The following is a 22,394-nucleotide window of genomic DNA, read 5'->3' as shown; positions in this document are numbered from 1 at the left end:
GAAAATTTATCTATTGAAGTCAAAAACAAATTATCTTGATCATATGTGAAAATATCTATGTGAATTATTTGAGATGGATAAGTTGGAATTGGTGTTTTGAATGGTATAAATTTCTGTGGATTTCTTTGATATTTTTCTGTTTTACATATATCACACGTGTTTACAAATTGTTCAACCATTTTTGTCATTTTAGGAAAGTAATAATGTTTCAAAAGTTGTTCTGCATTCTCTTTTGCATTTCTATGAGCGAATTGATGAATCTTTTTTATTTCTTCTAATTGGTTTTCCTGGTTATTTAAATCTTGAACTTTGATTTGAGAATATCTGACTTTCATCAATCTAGGATTAAACGTTTCTTTAAAAATTTCTTGAATTTCACCCATAATAGGTTCATCTGTATAAATACCATTTATAACATTTGGATTTAAATATTTCTTAAGTTGTTGTTTCAAAAAATCTCTTGAGAATCTAGGTTCAATGAAAATATGTCTTTTGTAATTATCGAATGGTACAACTAAACCGTATCTTGATTTGGTTCCAATTTTGAAAAATAATTGATTTTTGAAAACATTTATTGGAGCTTCTGTAGATGGAATAAAAGAGCTGTCGTCATCATCTGCTGAGTGTTGGGTCGCAGTTAGTGAATTTATTTGAATACGTGATAAGGTATCAGCTACTACATTAGCTTTGCCTGGTTTATAGAAAATCTCATGGTCGTGCTCTTCAATAAAAGCCTTCCATTTCTTAAGCTTTGCATTATTATTCTTTGGAGATATTGTGAAAGTTAAAGGTTGGTGGTCTGTATAAATTACAACTTTATGACCATAAATAAAATTTCTAAGAGTATGCAATGCCCAAACTATTGCAAGCATCTCTTTTTCATTAGTTGCATAATTTTCTTCTGTGCTTGATAAAGTTTTAGAAATGAAAGTAATTGGTCTTTCTCCATCATGAAAGTTTTGAGACAACACAGCACCTATTGCTTTATTTGATGCATCAGTTGTAAGTAAAAAAGGTTTATTAAAATCAGGAAATGCTAAAACATCTTCTGATGACAAGATTTCTTTCAGTAATTTAAAAGCTTTCTTTCCTTCACTATCTAATGTTATATTAAAATTTTTAGATTCATTTTTTGAAATTTGTCTATGTCCATTTTCTCCTTTTAGATATCTAGTGAGTGGCTTAGCAATTTTAGCATAATTTTTTACAAATCTCCTGTAATATCCGGATAATCCAAGAAATGCTCTTAATTCTTTTAAGTTTCGTGGTTCTGGATAATTTTGAATACTCTCAATTTTTTTAGGATTTGGTTTCAACCCATTTTTGGATACAATAAATCCAAGGAATTCAACTTCTGTTTTCAACCATTCAGATTTGTCTGATTGTATTTTAAAATTTGCTTTACGAAGTGTTTCAAGAATTATTTTTAAATTTTTCAGTTGTTCTTCTAAAGTTTCTCCAAATATAATTATGTCATCAATATAGACATAACATATTTTTCCAATATATTCGTGTAAAACATCATCCATTACACGCTGAAAAATGGCAGGGGCATTTTTCAATCCAAAAGGTAGCCGAACGAATTCATACTTTCCATTATTGACGGAAAAAGCTGTTTTTTCAATATCGTTATCATTCAGAGGGATCTGGTGAAAACCAGATGCTAAGTCAAGGGTTGTGAAGTATTTCATTTTACCTAAATTAGCCAAAATAGTAGACGTATCGGGAATCGGGTATCTATCACTTATCGTTTTTTGATTTAATTTGCGATAATCAATAACAAGTCTAAACTTTTTTTTGCCAGAGGCATCTAACTTTTTGGGAACTATCCATACGGGAGAATTATATGGAGACCTGGATGGTCTTATTATTCCATCATGTAACATTTTTTCAATTTGGTTACAAACTTCGCTTTTAAAAGCTTGAGGATATGGATAAGATTTTGAATACACAGGGTTTTCATCAACGGTTCTAATATCGGCTTTTATCTTGGTTGTAAATGTCAATTTCTCATCCGGAGGTAAAAAAAGGTCTTTATATTGTTGTAATAATTCATGAATTTTTTCTTTCTCAAATTTTTGAAGATGGTCATCCCGAATATTTATTTGATTGATCATTTGTAGCTTACGTTGTAATAGAGGAATTTCAAATTTTGAATCAATTATTAATTTTTCGTTTGATGTATCAATAACAGCTTTTATTTCCTTAAGCGTGTCATGACCTATTATTGCATCGAATGATTTTAGTTTAGGCATATGAAAAAGTTTCACGTTAACATTTGAGTATGGTGCAAAAATTTTACCTTGAGAAAATTTCTCAATTTTTATGTCTCCTCCTATTGATGAAACATAAAAAGGATTTTCAACCGCATGGGATATTTTAGTATATTTAGGATGAATAAAATTTTTATTCGATCCAGTGTCAACTAAAATTTGCAATGGGTTTTCCAGTTTTCCATTACCATAATGTAGAAAATATGGTAATGATGATTTTATTCTAAAAAATTCAATTCACAATCTTCTACAATCTCTTCATTGGATTGATCATCAATTGGTTGTTGATATTCAAAATTTTTACAATATTTTTCAAAAGAAGTCATTTCTGGATCTTCATTATTTACTAAATATGGTAGTTCTTGAAAATAACTTTCAGAATCATCAGATTCAATATGGAAATTACGAGGTCGGTTAGCATAATTTACCATATTACTTCTAATTGAGGGGTCCACTTCCATTGGAACTGGCTTTGGTTGGAAAGTATTGGGTTGATTTATTGGTTGTTGTTTTAGCTGAGTTGTGAATTGAGGAACTGATTGTGTTCTAGGTGGGAAACTCATATGTGGAGGAAATTGTGGTCTTGTGAATTGGAAGTGTGGTGTAGGTTTTGGCATGTGTGGTATCATAGGTTGCCTATTTTGAAACTGATAATTTGGCATTTGTCTGTGTTGAAATGGATTATTTTGCATATTATTGCTATTCGGTATCCTAAATGGTACTTTAGGTGGAATTAAAGGTGGCAATTTTGTAGATGAAAAACCTTTTGACGTTGAAGGCATTTCATGGTTTCTTGTTTTTGTCATTATTTTTCGAAACTCGATGTTTTGATAAGTTATGCAATACGCATATGCATTAGCTAAAGATTCAGGTTCATAATTTTTAAGAAACTTACCAATATCACCATCTAAACCCCTAATGAACGCATCAATTGCCTTTTTGTTATACATACTTATCATAGCTTTTGAAGCTTCTGGATGCTGGTAATTTTGATTAGTTTTAATTTGTCCTGCAATTAGAGAAAGTAATTTATTTATTTCGTCGTAATAAATTTTCAATTGTCTTCCTGATTGCGTGATATTCATCAGTTGGTAGTCCAAAGTCGTGAGATCTCGTTTCTCACCATAATATGTTAACAATGTTTTTTTTATGAGATTCCAATTTATATTCACATCTGAATTTACGAGAGCCGTATTTGCTTCTCCCCTAATTTTTCTACATATAGTTGTGCAGATTGCGTAAAATTTATTTTTTTGCTGCACAGAACTTGAGGGATTAACTTGATAAGCTTTGACTAGAGCATCCACATCTCGAATCCAGCTGCTTAACTCGTTTGATGAACCTTCAAAATTAGGTATGGTGTTTATTAAATCCGGAATCTTTTCTATTGAAGATGGATCAGCTGGTGAACCATCCGGGTTTAAATAATAAAGAATTGGATCATTATAATCCAATTCCGTTGGCACCACATTTTGTTTTTCCAAAAATTCTAAGCGATCGAGTATATTCTGAATATCGTTAGGCATATTTAGATTTAATGAGCCGAATTGTTCTATTATTTGATCCAGATTTTTTTTTATTTAATTGATTGGAATTATTTGAGAACTTTTTTATTTAGTTACACAATTATAAACTACACTTACAAACACTTAATACACTTATGCACTTAATTTTTCTTTCTACTCTGAAAAAAATAATAATTTGTTAATTATACTTACAATAGTATTCTTATCATACTCTGAATACTCTATTCCTGTAACGGCGAGTACTTCAGTTGTCCGTCGGTTCCGTCCTGTTACGTCGAAACTCTTTAGTTCGGGTATCCGTCCTCTAACGTCGGAACTCCTGTTGTTTTAAGACCAGACACGAGCCTCAACTGTCCCAGCGAAGATGCGCTGATCCCGTTTTTCCTATATGGTGGTGACTAGGGGCGCTTTCTTCACGTCTGCTGCTGTAGTAGCGGTCGCCACTTGTGCTGCGGTAAAGTTGAAATTTTCGGATAATGCTCGCGATATTTTAACACTCACGACACAATTAACCTACACTCGCGCTGGTCCCTATTCGGGCGCCAGTTAATAAATTAAGAACTAAAACTTAATTTTAAAAAAAAAATGATTTCGGATGACTAACTTAAGACTGAACTAGCTAATTGAACTGAACGAACTGAACAAGCTGTCGCTATCGAGCCACATGCTCTTTTATTAGATATTAATTTATGTTTTTGTTTTGATAAATTCCAAACGATGTTTTGACTGGCTGTCGGTTCTGGGATCGTCGATGCCGCGCCGGTCTGTGAATGTGCTGGTGTGTTACTAGGGTGGTGCTAACTAACGCCTTGCTTCCACTCCTCCGGTAGTTGTTCCGTTTCCCAGATTCTGACTATCAGCCGATGCAGACAAGTGGCCAATCTGTCCGGGCCTATCTTGATGAGTTTGGCTCCGATACCATCCTTGCCAGCGGCCTTGTTGTTCTTGAGCTGTTGAATGGCATCCTTAACTTCCCCCATCGTGGGAGCTGGTTGGTTTCCACTGTCCGCTGTGCTGACGTAGCCATCGCCTTCGTTGTCCTGACCTTCTGTGCCTGTGTTCTCTGCGCCATTCAGGTGTTCATCGTAGTGCTGCTTCCACCTTTCGATCACCTCGCGTCCGTCCGTCAAGATGCTCCCATCTTTATCCCGGCATATCTCAGCTCGCGGCTCGAAGCCTTTGCGGGATGTGTTGAGTTTCTGATAGAACTTCCGCGTTTCTTGAGAACGGTACAGCAACTCCATCTCTTGGCATTCCACCTCTTCCAGGCGGCGCTTTTTGTCCCGGAATAGGCGGGTTTGCTGTTTCCGCTTCAGTCTGTATCGTTCCACGTTTTGCCGCGTACCATGCTGCAGCATTGCAGCCCGCGCTGCATTCTTCTCCTCTTAAACCTCCTGGCACTCCTCGTCGAACCAATCGTTTCTTGAGCTCCGTTCGACATATCCGACAATGCTTTCGGCAGCGTCGTTAATGGCTGCTTTGACTGTCCTCCAGCAGTCTTCAAGAGGGGCCCTATCGAGCTCGCCCTTATCCGGCAACGCTGCCTCAAGATGCTGCGCGTACGCATTGGCGACATCCGGTTGTTTCAGCCGCTCGAGATTGTACCAGGGCGGGCGTCGGTACCGTACATCATTGATGACGGATAGTTTTGGGCGCAGTTTCACTATCACCAGGTAGTGGTCGGAGTCAATGTTAGTGCCACGATAGGTTCTGACGTCGGTTATGTCGGAGAAGTGCCGTCCATCGATCAAATTGTGGTCGATTTGCGATTCTGTCTGCTGAGGTGATCTCCAGGTGTACCGATACGGGAGGCTGTGCTGGAGATAGGTGCTACGAATGGCCATATTCTTGGAGGCGGCAAAATCTATCAGTCGCAGGCCGTTCTCGTTCGTCAGCCGGTGGGCACTGAACTTTCCAATCGTCGGTCTGAACTCCTCCTCCTGGCCAATCTGAGCGTTCAAATCTCCTATGATGATCTTGACGTCGTGGCTTGGGCAGCGGTCGTACTCGCGTTCGAGCTGCGCGTAAAATGCGTCCTTGTCATCATCAGTGCTTCCGGAGTGTGGGCTATGCACGTTGATTATGCTGAAGTAAAAGAATCGGCCTTTGATTCTTAATTTGCATATACGTTCATTGATCGACCACCACCCGATCACGCGCCTTTGCATATCACCTATCACTATAAAAGCTGTTCCCAGCTCGCGTGTGTTGCCACAGCTCTGGTAAATGGTATGATTACCTCTAAACGTTCGCACCAATGCTCCTGTCCAGCACACCTCCTGCAGCGCTACGATGTCGAAACCGTGGGTCTTCAGTACATCGGAGAGTATGCGAGTACTTCCAATGAAGTTGAGAGATTTGCAGTTCTACGTACCGAGTTTCCAATCGCTAGTCCCTTTTCATCGCTGTGGTCTTTGCCGATTGTTCCGGTCCGTATTCTCTCGTTGACGTTCCTGTGCTGATGTGTTTTTACGGTTGGCTTGCAGGGCCTGACACCAACCCCCTAGGTTTCCCGAGGACCATTCCCCCTAAATGATCGGAGGGCCATAGTGCGCAGTTTAGCTTAGAGTCCTTCTCTGGCACTCGGACGATGATCAGCCGCCTCTGACATGGGGAACAGACGCTGTTGTAAGCCGCTCCTAACATGGAGTACAGACGCTCCAGGTTTGCAAAGGCAAAAGCAAAAGCAAAAGCAAATCCCCCCTTCCCTGTCAGCATACGACCAAAGTTCCCTCCGGGGGTTGGTTACCCGATCTTCCCCTAGGTTACTCGTACCCCGACCAGTACCACGAGGAAGTAGGGATAGGAGTTGCTGGGCAAGAGGCTAAGGACCGCACAAAGAGGTCTATTTTATTCCTGCAGGTACGCGAGGTACCAATGGTACGCCATGCCCAGCCATTTACCGCGCCATGAAATGATCGTAATTGTCTAAAATACCTTTTATCTTGGAGATATTGCGGAGCCACGTTAAACCCCGACGGCGCATTTTACACTTAATTCCCCTACTGGTGAAAGTGATGTACAAAAGCTCCGGTAATTAAAGAAATAGGACTTTCTTGTCCTAGCAAAATATATTGCGACTTAAATACGAATTTCTCCGAATGCTGATGATTATACTTGCGAAATGTCGAGCTCAACTACCAATGAAAAACTCAACTCAAAATATCTATCATTTATAAAATAAAAAGATACCTTGTAAGCTTAGGCCTTGAAAGAACGTTCGCCACATGGACGTTTGGTCGAATGAAAGTTAGGTGGAGACAACTTAACTGATTTGTATGATTTTTTCAGAGAAGCTCCTTATTACTTGACAGATTCACTACAAAAAAATGGCGGAAAGTATGTTTTGTTGAATGTGTGTTAGACTATATCATTTTTTTTGCAATATTTTCCATTTAGAAAGTTTTATATTATTTCGCAAAAATACCGTATCACAAACGTCTATTCGGCCGAAGAGGGGAGCTTCCATTAGTGTGGATGAACCAATTATATTTATGGTACCAATTAAGACAATGAGATTTATGTTAATGTTCCACTAGAAAATAACAGGAAATATTCACAGGGATGATAAAACTATGCGTTTTTTAGCATACATAGTCCTTGATATGAACATTCGAGCAATTCACTTCTAGAAATAAACATATTGATATATTACATCACGTATATGTCACCTTCTTAGCACTTTGCGAAAGGACAACCATACCGAAATTTATGTTTTCGTTCGATCAAACTATTTCCTCCTTATACACAATTGCCTAATTAGAGCAAATGAGCAAGTCTAGCTGGTTGTTCTTTGCGATGTTTTTTTCGGACACTGGATTAGAAACCAATTCTTCAGTATTGTGCTCGACACTTAAGATAAAACTTATCTTTAAAAACTTTACAAAATCACCTACACTTAGTTTCGTCCAGACGCTAACAAAGTACGGATACAAAAACAATAATATACATGCACGACACACATTTGACGTTTCGTCTGCTAGTAAAACATACAAAATTGCATGATATAACTTTCATACAAGTTGGCATCCTCTTTAAAAAACTTGTTTACATAGAAAATACAGTGCAGTTCGTTACTAGTGGAACACTGGTGAACAATCAAATATACCGTTTTTTATAAGAAACCCTAATGTGGCAATACTCTGAGGATAATTAGTTCACAGTTTTTGTCCAGTGAAATATAAGAAATAATGGTATTGCTCGGATGACATTCATGACGAGATGGTAACGACGGATTCGGTAAGGCATTATCTTTAAGTTTAGTGCATTTTCGAACATATGAATTGAAGAATACTGGTAATGGATTCATCAATCATACGTTCGAAAATGCAAGTTTAATGTTTAATGTCGACACCTATCCGAAAGTTTATTTACTCTTATCAACCCCTTCCGGTAAATTGGTTTAAATTCAACTTAGACCATATCACTGGAAACTTTTTAAAGCAATCACTTCCGTACGTATAAGCGATGCCCGAGCAGCACATGTTATAAATGAGAATTTTCAACAGATACAGTATTGGACAAAACATTTGCAACTTATTCGATTTTTCATACACGGTGACCAACTTTGGTAAGCTAAATCTCAGTTATTTAAAAACTAATTCGAATGAAATTTTTACAGAAAGGCTGCTAGGAATTTAATACTTAGCGGACACTTGAACTTTTCATTAGTGTCCGGTCATCAGGCTGAATGGCAAAGTAAGATAGGCCGAATGGGTTATCAGGCTGAAGTATATTAAGCCGAATAGGTCATTAGGCTAAAACCTTCAGAACTTAATGAGAGAAGATTTTTCAATGCTTTCTTCTTCTTGGCATTAACGTCCCCACTGGGACAAAGCTGGCTACTCAGCGTAGTGTTCTAAGAGCACTTCCACAGTTATTAACTTAGCTTTCTTTGCCTAAATTGCCACTTTCGCATTCGTATATTGCGTGGCAGATACGATTATACTTTATGCCCAGGGAAGTCAAGGAAATTTCCATTACGAAAAGATCCTGGACCGAACGGGAATCGAACCCAGACACCTTCAGCATGGCTTTGCTTTGTAGCCGCGGACTCTAAACACTCGGCTAATGAAGGCTCCGTCAGTTATATATGTGATTGTCTGTGATCATACTACGTTCAGTATAACAACCCCTAATTTCTGCATACGATACTTACAGTTTTATACAATTTTAAATGTCTCAAGCAGGGGTCGGACCTGGTGTAGTGGTTAGAACACACGCCTCTCACGCCGAGGACCTGGGATCAAATCCCATCCCCGAAATAGTCACTGACAAAAAAAATTGTAGTGATGACTTCCTTCGGAAGGGAAGTAAAGCCGTTGGTCCCGAGATGAACTAGCCCAGGGCTAAAAATCTCGTTAATAAAGAAAGAAAAAGAAAAAAAAAACGTCTCAAGCGGAAAGTAGCATCCTTATTGTAGGTAGAAAACCAATAAGCTACAACACGTGAAAATTCCTCAGTAGACTTCATTCAATTTTCCCAACCGTGGAAAATTCGACACCAAGATAGGCATCCCAGTCATAGAGCCCGCCCTCGGCACTAGACACGAGCTCACTTTATCAGCTGCATCAAAAACTTCCCCCTAACTGCAAAAGTTTCGCACCCAGCAGCAACCGAACGGAAATTTAAGTCTTCCTCCAACGCAATTTTCCCTCCTTGGCACTGCACATTTCACTCAAAACGAGCGAAAATCTCCTGGTTTAGCGCTAGTACGCGTTTCCGGCGCGATAACCTCTCGCACATTGATCCGCAGCTTGTCGATCAGTGTTCTCGTGTAGAGGATAAAAGAACGGACCATTTCGCAGACCGTTCGGGGTGAAAAAAACACAGCATTCGTTGCCGGAGAATGGAAACTCATAAATTTGAATTTTTGACACATTCAATAAACCGATCCGGCGGCTCTCGGCTGCCAACCAACCAGGAAGTCTGGTTGCAGACCGGACCGCACTGATGCCATGATGGTTGCATAACAATAGGTTACGATGGGGGAGTAGATTTTCGAATTGACGGCAGATGCAGCAGCTGCTGTTGCGTTGCTCGGATGCAGTTTTCTGCATGGAGGGAAAACTGAATTGAATACAAACAGTGAATATGATTTACAATTTTCTGTCCGGCCCATACGCTTACAATACTGTGCTGCAGTATCCCCAATGCACATCACAGTGTCGATGAAGTGATTGGCGATGTGTTACCAGGCCGGACGTTACCAGGGCACTACCCGAGCAGAAGAGAGTTGCAAAATACCAAACCTTTTTAACGTTTTCTACCTCATAAGGCATTAAAAAGACCTGAAATGGACGTTAAAAACATTAGAAAATATGGTATGCACATTTTATAAACACCCAACATATGGTCGGGGTTCTGCTAAACCGCACCAAGTGCCAAAATCTTTATTCCGAGATATTTTACTTTAAAGTATTTTCCTGTACTAGTTTACGGCGGACGATAATTTTAATTTTTTTATCGCTCACATGCGATTAACAGTGTTGAATAAATATACCGAGAATAAATATACTAATAAATCATCCAAAATTAACGATGTAATTGGATTTCATTAAACAATATGAAGCACTCAGTTCACTCTGGCTGAACAAAAATTGAAAAATATGGATCTTGGATCGGTATGGTTGGATGTGTTTCACAGTTTTCAACAACACAAGTAAAATTGGAGACAAATGATGCTTATCATCACCGTGCATGTTGGAATCCATGTCACAAGTGTTTATGAGAAGGATTCGTATGTATTCAATCAAGGTTCTCACGTGTTCATACATAAATCCTAATGATCGAAGAAAACCATGAATTCGCTCTGCTAAAGCGCACCAAGTTGCTCCCATTTGGTGCACCTTTGCTGATCAAGTTCACAGCTCAATGCGTGAAGTGTTCACCAGGAATGACCGTCATTTCAGATGTACATTGACCTGCTGGTGTTTTACTGCAATATAAAAATAACTACAGAATCTAAAAGTTGTTTGATTTCCATCACCATCGGATAGAACATCAGAAAAAAAGTTTCACCGGGAGTCGAACTTGTGCCTTCTGAGTGGTAATCTAGTGTGCTACCACTAGGTCATCTTCACTTCTTGAAGGAACGGTGATAAACTTGAATCAAGTAATGTGCACTTTGTCTGACGGCGTTTGATGGCGAAAATGCCATTTTCTTAACAACTAAAGCGCACCAAGTCCACCTGAGTTGTTCACACAGTAACAGATTGAATTGTTTAGTTTTTTCATTACGGCTTCTGTGTGGATTGATAAACATGTTTCATAACAAGCAAATGCAAGTATTTATGGTATGTAAATGCCTTTAATTCATTTCTAAATGTGATTTTCAGATAAACAGTACTTAGTGCGGTGTGGCTGGATAAAATTTCAAAGAAAATAGATCAACGCCACCGAAACAAATATTTAATTTTTATAAATCAATTGCTGCCCAATTCAACTGGCCTCTGTTTCTATGAGTTGCTTGGAATGGATAAATTGTAAGAATATAGAAGGAAATTAGAAAAACATAGCTTTATATCTGAAAAATGAATTCCCTCTGATGACGTGCGTTGGTTTATGGTTCACTCTGGCTGAACAAAATTACAGTTTTACGTGTCCTTCTAAACAAAATTTATGATCTAAGATTACAAGGGATTGTTCAAATCACTTGAAATTTTTATGGTAGAGAGGTTATGATTATGTAAGTCCTTTGGTGTGAAAAACTCAATTCGGGAAAAAATGGCACTTGGTGCGGTTTAGCAGAACCCCGACCATATGTAAACTGGAATATCAATTGACTTACTTATATTGTTTGTATTCATGAAATGAGTTCATGATTGGATGACTTAAGTTGCTACTTTTCATCACCATTATATGAATCATAAATGGCAGGTACCCAGGGGCCTTCCTTAGCCGAGTGGTTAGAGTCCGCGGCTACAAAGCAAAGCCATGCTGAAGGTGTCTGGGTTCGATTCCCGGTCGGTCCAGAATCTTTTCGTAATGAAAACTTCCTTATTTTCCTAGGGCATAGAGTACCGTCGTACCAGCCACACGATATACAAATGCGGAAATGGCAACTTTGGCAAAGAAAGCTCTCAGTTAATAACTGTGGAAGTGCTCATAAGAACACTAAGCTGAGCAGCAGGCTCTGTCCCAGTGAGGACGTTAAAGTCAAAAAGAAGAAGAAGAAGGTACCAAGCTCTATAAATAGTTCTTGTGTTTTCATGAAGTGTATTCATGATTCAGGATCCTGCTTCATGATTTCATGACCGAAATTACCGCATTGTATATCAAAAACAAGAATCATAAACGACAGACAACTAAATCCATAATTAGTGCTTATGCTTTCATAAATTTTATTCATGGTTCCAGCATACATCGAATCATGAAGGACTTATATTGACACTTTTCTATACTAAAAATTGAAAACATAAATTTTAGCTGGCGTTAGGTAAGTAATTCATGCCTAGGTTAGTGCTAATTATTCGTTTCAGCTCGGGCACTGCTAGCGCGTTCGAGTTTGCGTTGGACGACGACGGTTGCTATCGGGATTAGCTTGCTGCCTTTTTTGAGGCTTGAGGCTCGAGGGTGGTTGGTGTTATGTCCAGGATTCGATAGGAAACAGCACTCCGCCGAGTGTCAGCTCCAAATGGACATGGAAAAGCAGCTTGCTGTTTGCGATTTACTTACTCTGATCCTCTTCTGGTGGGTGGGTGAAGAGTCAACAATAAGGGGATTTACCAATGAATTCTTGATGGATGATCGCATCCAGGCGGGGATTTACTGTTCAAGTGGTGGGTGTTGCTAGTATCTGCTGAAGTCAGTTTTTGCGCTGTATTGTAAGTGAAGGATGATTGGTGCTGGCAAAAATAGGCACTAGAATTGACGAGTTTACACGTCTAAAAAAAGCTCGTTAGGTTACCAGGGTGCTTGTCTATCGGATGATACAAGTGGGATTCACGTTTTTCTAGATTTCAACTAATCATCGATTTACGTCAGCCAATTTAGAGTTCATACAAACACTTGTCTTTCTTGGCACCAATGGCAATAACTTGACCATTAGAAGTTTTGTTGGATTGTATAATGAGCAGAAACTAACTGCTAGACAAACGTCTGATAATAATTGAATCATGGGACAGAGCAGCATAACTGGTGGTCTCAGCATATATTTATTGTAATACAATTGAACCCAGTGAGTTTTTTTTATTCTACATCAACCTCGCCAGCTCATATTATTAGTATCGGTAGGAAAAGTAGGCCGTTATGTTGGTCATTTCCTTAATAAAAAGTAGGCCGATATGCAACCGAATTGCAAAAATGAAATTTTTGCAATTCTGTTCTATATTAGTCTACTTCATATTAACAAAATGGACCACATAATGGCCCACTTTTCCTACCAAATAAAATAATGATAAAAAGGAGTGCTTCGTGAAGCCCAAGCAGGACAGTTCGGTTTTGCTTCGTCGTTTGCGTCGCTGGAGTTTTTTTTCCTGTTTTGGAGCGTCTTGCTGGGTAGTGCTTCGTGAAGCCCAATCAGGAAAGTTCGGTTTTGCGTCGTCCGAAAGATTTTGCTCACGGTTTCGCGCATGTTTTTGTCGCCGGAGATTTTTTTTTTACGCGTATCATTATTTTATACAATCCGATGACTCTGGAGGGATCGGTTTTGCTTTTTACTGGCTATTAAGCAAAAATATTACTGCACAATCGACAAGCATTTCGCGAAAGACTATTGATACTATAAATAAACTTTTCTCTTTTGATTGCCGGCATTCAAAAGATTTAATTGAAAACACTTAAACAACAAATGTTTATGGTCTATCGTCAGCTTTCTAGGCGAATCCTGACAATATACCTTCCCCAACCTCCAACTCCGTAGCACTTATGAGGGTGTCGCTGAGTCGGTGGCCTCTCATTAAGTAAGTGCTACATCAACATTTCCTTCCCCAATCCCAAGTTACGGTAAAGATGGGCGTGGCCGGGAATAGTGATATTCATGCTTTTAGTATTCTTGTTTATGATTTGAACAAGGTATACTCCCCTGCCTTGTTCCTGAAAGTAGTCAGAATGACAACTACCGAAAAGCTAAACATTACATATAATTTGCAATTGGATTAGATGGACAAATTGATGTGAAGATTTGCGAAAAAGTTACACGTCTTCTCAGTGAGAATCGAACTCACGACTCCCCGATCTCTAGTTGGGGCGCGTTAACCACTCCGCCATGAGAGGACTCATGAACGCAGAAGTTAACCTGAATTCGATTTCAGCTCAATAATCACGTGGTCCTCTTTCGCAAAGTGCACCTCTTTCGGAAGAATTAGATGCCCATCCAAACACAACGCTTTCTATATATATCCAATGCCTAGCCCGAGAGCGCATTGTTTTTTAGATATAGGAATAGCACACTACACTAGCCAGCAACTGCGCTGGCTGAGGTTTCTATTGTGTATAGAGGTGCACTTTGCGAAAGAGGACCACGTGATTATTGAGCTGAAATCGAATTCAGGTTAACTTCTGCGTTCATGAGTCCTCTCATGGCGGAGTGGTTAACGCGCCCCAACTAGAGATCGGGGAGTCGTGAGTTCGATTCTCACTGAGAAGACGTGTAACTTTTTCGCAAATCTTCACATCAATTTGTCCATCTAATCCAATTGCAAATTATATGTAATGTTTAGCTTTTCGGTAGTTGTTAAACTTCCACTCGGCTGGTTGGCCGTAAACCACGATTCATAATTAAAACAAGTATTTATCGAGCAACGGACTCATGTTCCGTAACCGGTCGTTTGAGAACGTCGCGACCCATTGGAAGCCCACACAATAGAAACCTCAGCCAGCGCAGTTGCTGGCTAGTGTAGTGTGCTATTCCTATATCTAAAAAACAATGCGCTCTCGGGCTAGGCATTGGATATATATAGAAAGCGTTGTGTTTGGATGGGCATCTAATTCTTCCGAAAGAGGTGCACTTTGCGAAAGAGGACCACGTGATTATTGAGCTGAAATCGAATTCAGGTTAACTTCTGCGTTCATGAGTCCTCTCATGGCGGAGTGGTTAACGCGCCCCAACTAGAGATCGGGGAGTCGTGAGTTCGATTCTCACTGAGAAGACGTGTAACTTTTTCGCAAATCTTCACATCAATTTGTCCATCTAATCCAATTGCAAATTATATGTAATGTTTAGCTTTTCGGTAGTTGTTAAACTTCCACTCGGCTGGTTGGCCGTAAACCACGATTCATAATTAAAACAAGTCAGAATGAGATTATTAAAAAGAAACATGAATGTTGCTAGTATCCAATCTACGAAGTATACCGTAACTACGCTAACGCTAACAAATAAAACAATGATAAAAAGTGCTACTTTTCAGCACTGAAAACGGTGCTGAAAAGTAGCACTTTTTAGTTCTGTTTTCGTAGTTGCCAAGCTAATATCTGAGTGTGTCCATATACCATTCGTAAAACTACTCTGGATTTCTCAATGACTTCATCAACTAGCGATTCTGATTTTACAACCGTCGGATGATCCAAATTCGACTCAGTTGAGGGATTCTGGCATGGAATTGGATCATCAAGCAGACGTAGAGCAGGCAATTAGTTAACTCTCTAAAATGTCGTGATCTTCATGCAGTTTGGCACATAAAAAATTAAGTGAACAATAAAGTAAACAACAGTGTGCTCCATTTTACCTGGTTTATCTTCGAAATTAGTGGCAATCATCCAACTGTATCACAGCCTACGTGATTGATAAATATTAGGCTCTTACTATGCAGGGACGTCCACGTGGATTCCCCTGAAACATTTTTATGTTGCTAGAAATACAAACTATTGTTCGTTTGTAAATATGGATCATTTTCTGTAGATGACATAGCTTCACGGAACACTTCACTTAAAACGGACGATGTTTTGAAAATAAACCAAAATTTCGAAGAAAGATTTTAAACACATTGTTTTGTTACACAAGTAATAACCTATCGTTGGGAAAATTAAATGATTGTCATCAAATCGAAGGCTTAAGACTATGTTTTCTAATGAAAAATTAATTATGATTTCGCTAAAATACAGTTGTTTAAAATTTGATAAGTAAACTATAGTTGATGAATTAAAAGCAGTCCTATTTAGCTGACTTTTCCACACTTTCGATGCTAACTAAAATCGAAAACAAAATTGATCGATCTCAAATTTTGGGAAATCGTTACTTAATGGTACAGAAGCCCATAAAAAATCATTACAAGCGATATTGAGAACACAAATCACGGCGTGTCTGGTAGAACAATATTATCATAAAAAAATAGGCATCGCTAAATCTTTCAGCATTCGAAAATATAGGTTTTAAGCTTTCATTTGACGGGTTCCCCAAAAAAATTCACCGTGGGATCCCGAACATTTTTTTTATTTTAAATTTTTGTTCCTTGAAGTACAATATTTTCAAATATAATCATGGTAAAAGACAGTTTTTTTTTTCTCTCATGCTCGATGGTAGCCCAAATTTCAAATGAAAGTTGATATAATATAGATATATAAGATTACATATTGTAATAGACATAACTGTCCTATGTGATCTTGGGGATACGACACTTACTCGTACAGTGAAGGACACACTCAGTTGAGTTCAACTAATTTTCATTCTTTTACCAAGATCCGCACAGCTGATTGGTAAGCAAATTCATTTTAACTGATATGTCAGCCTAACATCAAGTTTACCTTTTACCGAGATTTGCACAGCTGAGATCGGCATTCGGATTTAAGGGTGTATTTGATTCTAGTGTATAACTGTTTCTGTTCATATTTAAAAAAGATTAATTTTCTTTTCCTTCTTTCTGGAATTACACTCTCATTGAGACAAAACCAGGTTCTCAAATAAGAGTTCTTCGGTTACTCATTAACTGAGAATTTGATTCGCCTATCATGATTGTTTTTTTTTTATATTGTGTGTAAGAAAAATATACTCGACCGATGAGATCTAATCAACCATCGAGTCAAGCACACGTAGTTTTCTTTCTCGCTTTGCTTGCCTACGTTAACTTCGATATATTTCTTTCTCGGTATTTATTCGGTCGCTACTTAAGTCAAGCTTGTGCAACCTTTCTCTCGCGTCGTCATCGTCGGCTTATTACCGAAATGCAACGGGGCGAAAATACTTTTCGCATAGATTACGCGAAAGTTCCAAAAAAACCCTCCTATGAGGAACTACACCACTTCGTGAGTGATGTACTCGGCATGAAGCGCGACGAAGTGGTACGTCTGCAATGCAGCCGTTATCTCAGTTGTGCTTTTGTTAAGGCAAGCAGCCTCGACGTAGCGGAACGCGTGGTACGAGATCATGACGGCAAACACGAAATGGAAGTGGACAAGAAAATTTACCCCCTTCGTCTGTGGATGGAAGATGGTGGTGTCGACGTGAAATTACACGACTTGTCGGAAGACGTACAGGACGAAGCAATCATTGAGTTCATGAAGCAATTCGGAGAGATTATCTCCATCCGAGAGCTGCTCTGGGATTCCAAATACCAGTTTGGACAAATTTCTACCGGAGTTCGGGTGGTGCGCATGGTAATCAAAAAAACCATACCAACTACCGTCACCATCGATTCTGAAACCACCTGCGTTTCGCATATTGGGCAGTTGCAATCGTGTAGGCATTGTAACGAACTTGTCCATAACGGTATCACATGCATACAAAACAGAAAACTGCTTCTGCAAAAATTGCAAGCCGACAAAAGCTCATACGTGAGCGTTGTCAAGCAATCCACAGCGCCAAAAGACAACACAAGCCACAAGCCACGCCGCACGCAAACAAAGCCGGCGATGAGTCAACAACCCCATAAGGCAGGTTCATCGACCTCCCCGGCTCCACCGAAATCCAAAGCAAAAGCCAACGAATCAATGCCACCACCTGTTTTCACAAAACTACCAGTTCCAGCCATAAATACAGATTCTGAGTTCCCCGCGCTGCGCTCGCAACAGCAACCGACAACTAACGACTACATCCATCGTCGTTCCGATGATCATGACACCGATTGCTCAACGACATCTACCAGCAGCAGATGCTTGCGGAGCCGACCGCCTGGTAAAAAAATGCGCCCCAACGACAAAGACCACTCCAACGACGAGAATCAGTAAAATGGACTTGTTCAGTTACAACCTAGCAACGATTAATATCAACACCATCACAAGCGAATCGAAACTCAACGCTCTTAGGACATTTATACGCACTCACGATCTGGACATCGTTTTCCTTCAAGAAGTCGAGAACGAACAGCTCACTATACCTGGCTTCAACGTTGTCTGCAATGTTGATTATGCCAGACGGGGTACGGCAATAGCAGTGAAACAACACATCAAATTCTCGCATGTCGAGAAAAGTCTCGATGGTCGTTTGATCACGATGAGAATCCAAAGTATTACGTTATGTTGCTGCTACGCACATAGCGGTGCCAACCACAGAACAGACAGAGAGCACCTCTTCAATCAAACCCTCGCGTACTATCTCCGACACAACACTCCGCACACAATATTAGCAGGCGATTTCAATTGTGTAATACGACAATGCGATGCCACCGGCAGCAACCACAGTCCAGCTCTCCAACGAACAGTCCAGCAACTGCAGCTAGTAGATGTATGGCAGAAACTCCGCCGTAACACTCCAGGCCCTACACACATAACCCATAATTCAACTTCTCGACTCGATCGAATATACACCAGTGCGAGCCTATGCGACCAGCTGAGAACCACAGACACACATGTCTGTTGTTTTTCAGACCACAAGGCCGTCACACTGCGTGTATGCCTTCCAAACCAAGGGAGAGAACCAGGTCGCGGCTTTTGGACACTTCGTCCGCATTTACTAACGAACGAGCACATTGAAGAATTCCGATTACGGTGGCAGTATTGGACCCGCCAGAAACGACACTACCCTTCTTGGATGGCATGGTGGCTCTCATTTGTCAAACCAAAGATCAAGTCCTTTTTTCGTATGAAATCCAAAATTGTTCATGAGGATTTCAAACGGGAATTTCAGCGCCTCTACGCTGATCTCCGACAAGCATATGATAACTATTATCACGACCCCACCGCACTTCCCATAATCAACCACGTAAAAGGCAAAATGCTTGCTCTACAACGTGAGTACACCCACGCTTTCATCCGAACAAATGAAACGTACATCGCCGGCGAAGCATTATCCGTATTCCATCTCGGAGAACGACAAAGAAAAAGAACCACTATCACCAACCTCCGGGGAGAAGGAGATGCAGCATACGATACGTCTGAAGCCATAGAACAACACCTGTTTGATTATTTTCAACAACTTTACTCCGAGAATGCAGACCAAAACGAAATCGACAACACCTTTGAGATGGGACGCGTAGTACCTGAAAACGACGAAGCAAATGACGCCTGCATAGAAGAAATCAACACAACCGAAATCCTTTCGGCAATTCGAAGCGCTGCACGCCGGAAATCTCCTGGGAATGATGGAATTCCGAACGAATTCTACGTCAAAATGTTTGACATCATACATCGAGAACTCAACCTTATCCTCAACGAAGCACTTTCCCAACGTTTCCCATCCGAATTTGTGGCCGGAGTTATCGTCCTCGTCAAGAAGAAGGGTAGCGACGACACAGCGCGATCATATCGACCGATATCACTGTTAAACAGTGACTACAAAATTTTCTCTCGCATCCTTAAGTCCAGACTCGAAAAGGTAAGCCAGACACACCGTATCATTAGCAGCGCACAAAAGTGTGCGAACTCGCCTCACAACATCTTCGAGGCCACACTCTCTTTAAAAGATCGTTTGGCTCATTTGATCCAACGTAAACAGAGAGCGAAATTGATCAGCTTCGATTTCGACCATGCGTTCGATCGTGTGCGGCACTCCTTTCTGCATAGAACCATGTGCTCGCTCGGAATCAATCAAGACTTCGTCAGTTTGCTTGCTCACATATCGAGACTCTCGTCATCACGATTGCTGGTGAACGGCCACCTATCAGCAGCTTTCCCGATCGAGCGCTCTGTTCGCCAAGGCGATCCTATATCCAGTCTCTTGTTCGTCCTCTACCTACATCCACTCATATGTAGGCTTGAGCAGGTGCGTGGCAACAACATCGTCGTTGCATACGCAGATGATATAAGTATAATATCAACAAACGCACACAGCATCAACGAGTCGAAGTCGTTCTTCTCTCGATTCGAATTCGCATCTGGCGCGAAGCTTAACCTGCGAAAGACACTCTCGATAGATATCGGCGACATTAGCGGCCCCAATACATTCAACGTTCCTTGGCTCCAAACGGCGAACACTGTCAAAATTTTGGGAGTGGTGTTTGCTAATAGTATTCGTCTCATGGTTAAACTGAACTGGGACGCAATGACCAACAATTTCTCCCACATTGCTTGGCTCAATTCTGGACGCTCACTCACCTTGCACCAGAAGGTTACTCTCCTCAATGTTTTTGCCACTTCCAAAATATGGTATCTCTCTTCAATTCTCCCACCGTCGGCAATCCACACAGCAAAAATCACGAAAACAATGGGATCATTCCTCTGGCGGGGTATACCAACCCGCATCCCAATGCTACAATTAGCACGGCCACGAGGACAGGGTGGCATAAAATTGCAACTTCCAATAATGAAATGCAAATCCCTACTATTCAACCGCCACCTTAGGGAGATAAGCAGCATGCCGTATTACCGCTCCTTGTTAGTTCCTGCTTCTGATGCCGCTACACCTGCCGATTTACCCGACGTGAAAACAATGCGACAGATGCAAAATCAAATTCCACCCCAAATACTCAATACACCGACAGCTGAAATTATCCATGGATATTTCATAGATCAGATCGACGAACCCAAAGTACAAAAGGCTCACCCTAATGCACGATGGAATAAAATCTGGCGCAACACTGCATTACCACGCTTGTCTCCGACACAGAAAAACAGTCTCTTCATGATAGTGAACGAAAAAATCATCCACCGTAAGCTGTACCATACCATCGGACGTGCAGATAGCGAAGACTGTCTTCACTGTAATGGTATAGTTGAAACTCTTCACCACAAATTCTGCGTATGTCCTCAAACGACACAAGCTTGGGCCCTCCTTCAACGCAAAATATCAACTATCATTCCTGGAAGACAACTCGGATTCTTTGATCTACTAAGGCCATCCCTAGACAACATAATTCCTGCTCAGAAATATGCAATCCTCAAACTATTTAACGCTTACATTACCTTCATTAGCAATGCAAACGGTAGAATTGATGTACAATCCCTTGATTTCTATCTAGAATGCGAAGTTTAATTAGTTACCCTGTAATTAATGTTGTTTTAATGATCACGACCAATAAATAAAACCTTAAAAAAAAAAAAAAAGAATCATTGAGTCAATTTTTTTTTCAAACAGTACGAAACAGTCGATAAATTCGATATCTTTGGAAGTCTGTTCATTATGTCTCTGCAACGGAAATTCCATGGACATCTGACATAAAAAAGGGACACATGATTTGAATTTGGAGATCCTAATTTGACTCCTCCTGACTTAAGTTTATCGAGCTACTGTAAAACAGAGGCAGAGCTCAAGGCAGACTCTTGAGTCGCTATCATCGCAAAACCCCCCAAAAAGCTCCAAAAGGTAATGTAAAATCCATGCTGTATGGAGCTAATTTTGATACGACCAATAAATGCAGCCACTTGATTGATGTTGCTTTCATGAAATAGTTCAAAAAATTGCAAAAGTTGCACCCTGTATTCGCTGATGTCCCACGAATGGGAAGGTATCTTTTCGAGATATTGAAACCCTTAGAATAAAGTCATAAAATCTACTGTAAATTGAAGTTACTCAACTCTACGGGGCAAGTGGGCACATGAAATTTAACTTTTTATTCTTCCTCATAATACTTACCGTTGCCAATAATCACATAATTAACCATATTTCATGTTGAAAACATATATTATATGAATATGATATCAATCTAAAAGGAGTATAAAATGGTAAAACTTTCTTGATTGTAAGCTACTTACGTGTTTTAAATACTGCAGTAATTGTGAAAATTGTATTATTGTTGTTCTGCTTGTCAGAAAACCACTTTCACGGTGGAATTATTTTTATGATTTGATTTAACAGGAAATATCTTCCACTGTATTCTTATTAAATTTTGAAATTCCAAGCTAAAAACATCAAAATAACTTCAATACTATTAAAAATGTCTGTGTAGTGTCACTTACTCCGGGTGCCTGGATAATATTCTTAATGAGGATTTTTTAAGCTTTTTGCTAAGGCTTGGGTAACAGGGCGTTTTAGCATATTCCATTTACTTTCGTAGGCCGTTTTAATGTTGATCCATTCTACTTTTAATCTTTAACGGTTGATTGGCAAAGAAAATTCTCAATCAATAACTAAGTACTTTACGAACTCTAAGCTGGGAAGCAGGCTATGTCCCAGCAGAGGTGTAATGCCAGACAGAAGAAGAATAAATTTAATGTATTCTAACCATGAAAAGAAACAGTGCTCGGTTAAATATACTTCCACAGTATGAATGAGTGAACAGTCGAACTTACAACATATCTAATCGAATAAGTGTCCTATAGCTCAATAAATCCTCAAAATTACATAGGA

At 39.8% G+C, this 22,394-nt stretch overlaps 1 protein-coding gene and 3 non-coding genes across 4 annotated transcripts in view; 3 read left to right on the top strand and 1 right to left on the bottom strand.

Annotated features, from left to right (window-relative positions):
• LOC5574727 overlaps positions 1–22,394 on the top strand; it is a 99,836-nt gene that overhangs the window by 35,752 nt on the left and 41,690 nt on the right. The gene's annotated exons all lie outside the window — the stretch shown is intronic.
• On the bottom strand, positions 13,941–14,014 carry Trnas-aga. The gene has a single exon. It is a non-coding gene; the product is annotated as a tRNA-Ser (tRNA).
• Trnas-aga lies at positions 14,314–14,387 on the top strand. Its single transcript has one exon. It is a non-coding gene; the product is annotated as a tRNA-Ser (tRNA).
• Trnas-aga lies at positions 14,817–14,890 on the top strand. Its single transcript has one exon. It is a non-coding gene; the product is annotated as a tRNA-Ser (tRNA).

Source organism: Aedes aegypti, chromosome 1, assembly GCF_002204515.2.
Source record: "Aedes aegypti strain LVP_AGWG chromosome 1, AaegL5.0 Primary Assembly, whole genome shotgun sequence".
In the NCBI taxonomy this organism is placed as follows: domain Eukaryota; kingdom Metazoa; phylum Arthropoda; class Insecta; order Diptera; family Culicidae; genus Aedes; species Aedes aegypti.
This window is presented reverse-complemented; position numbering and strand designations above follow the sequence as displayed.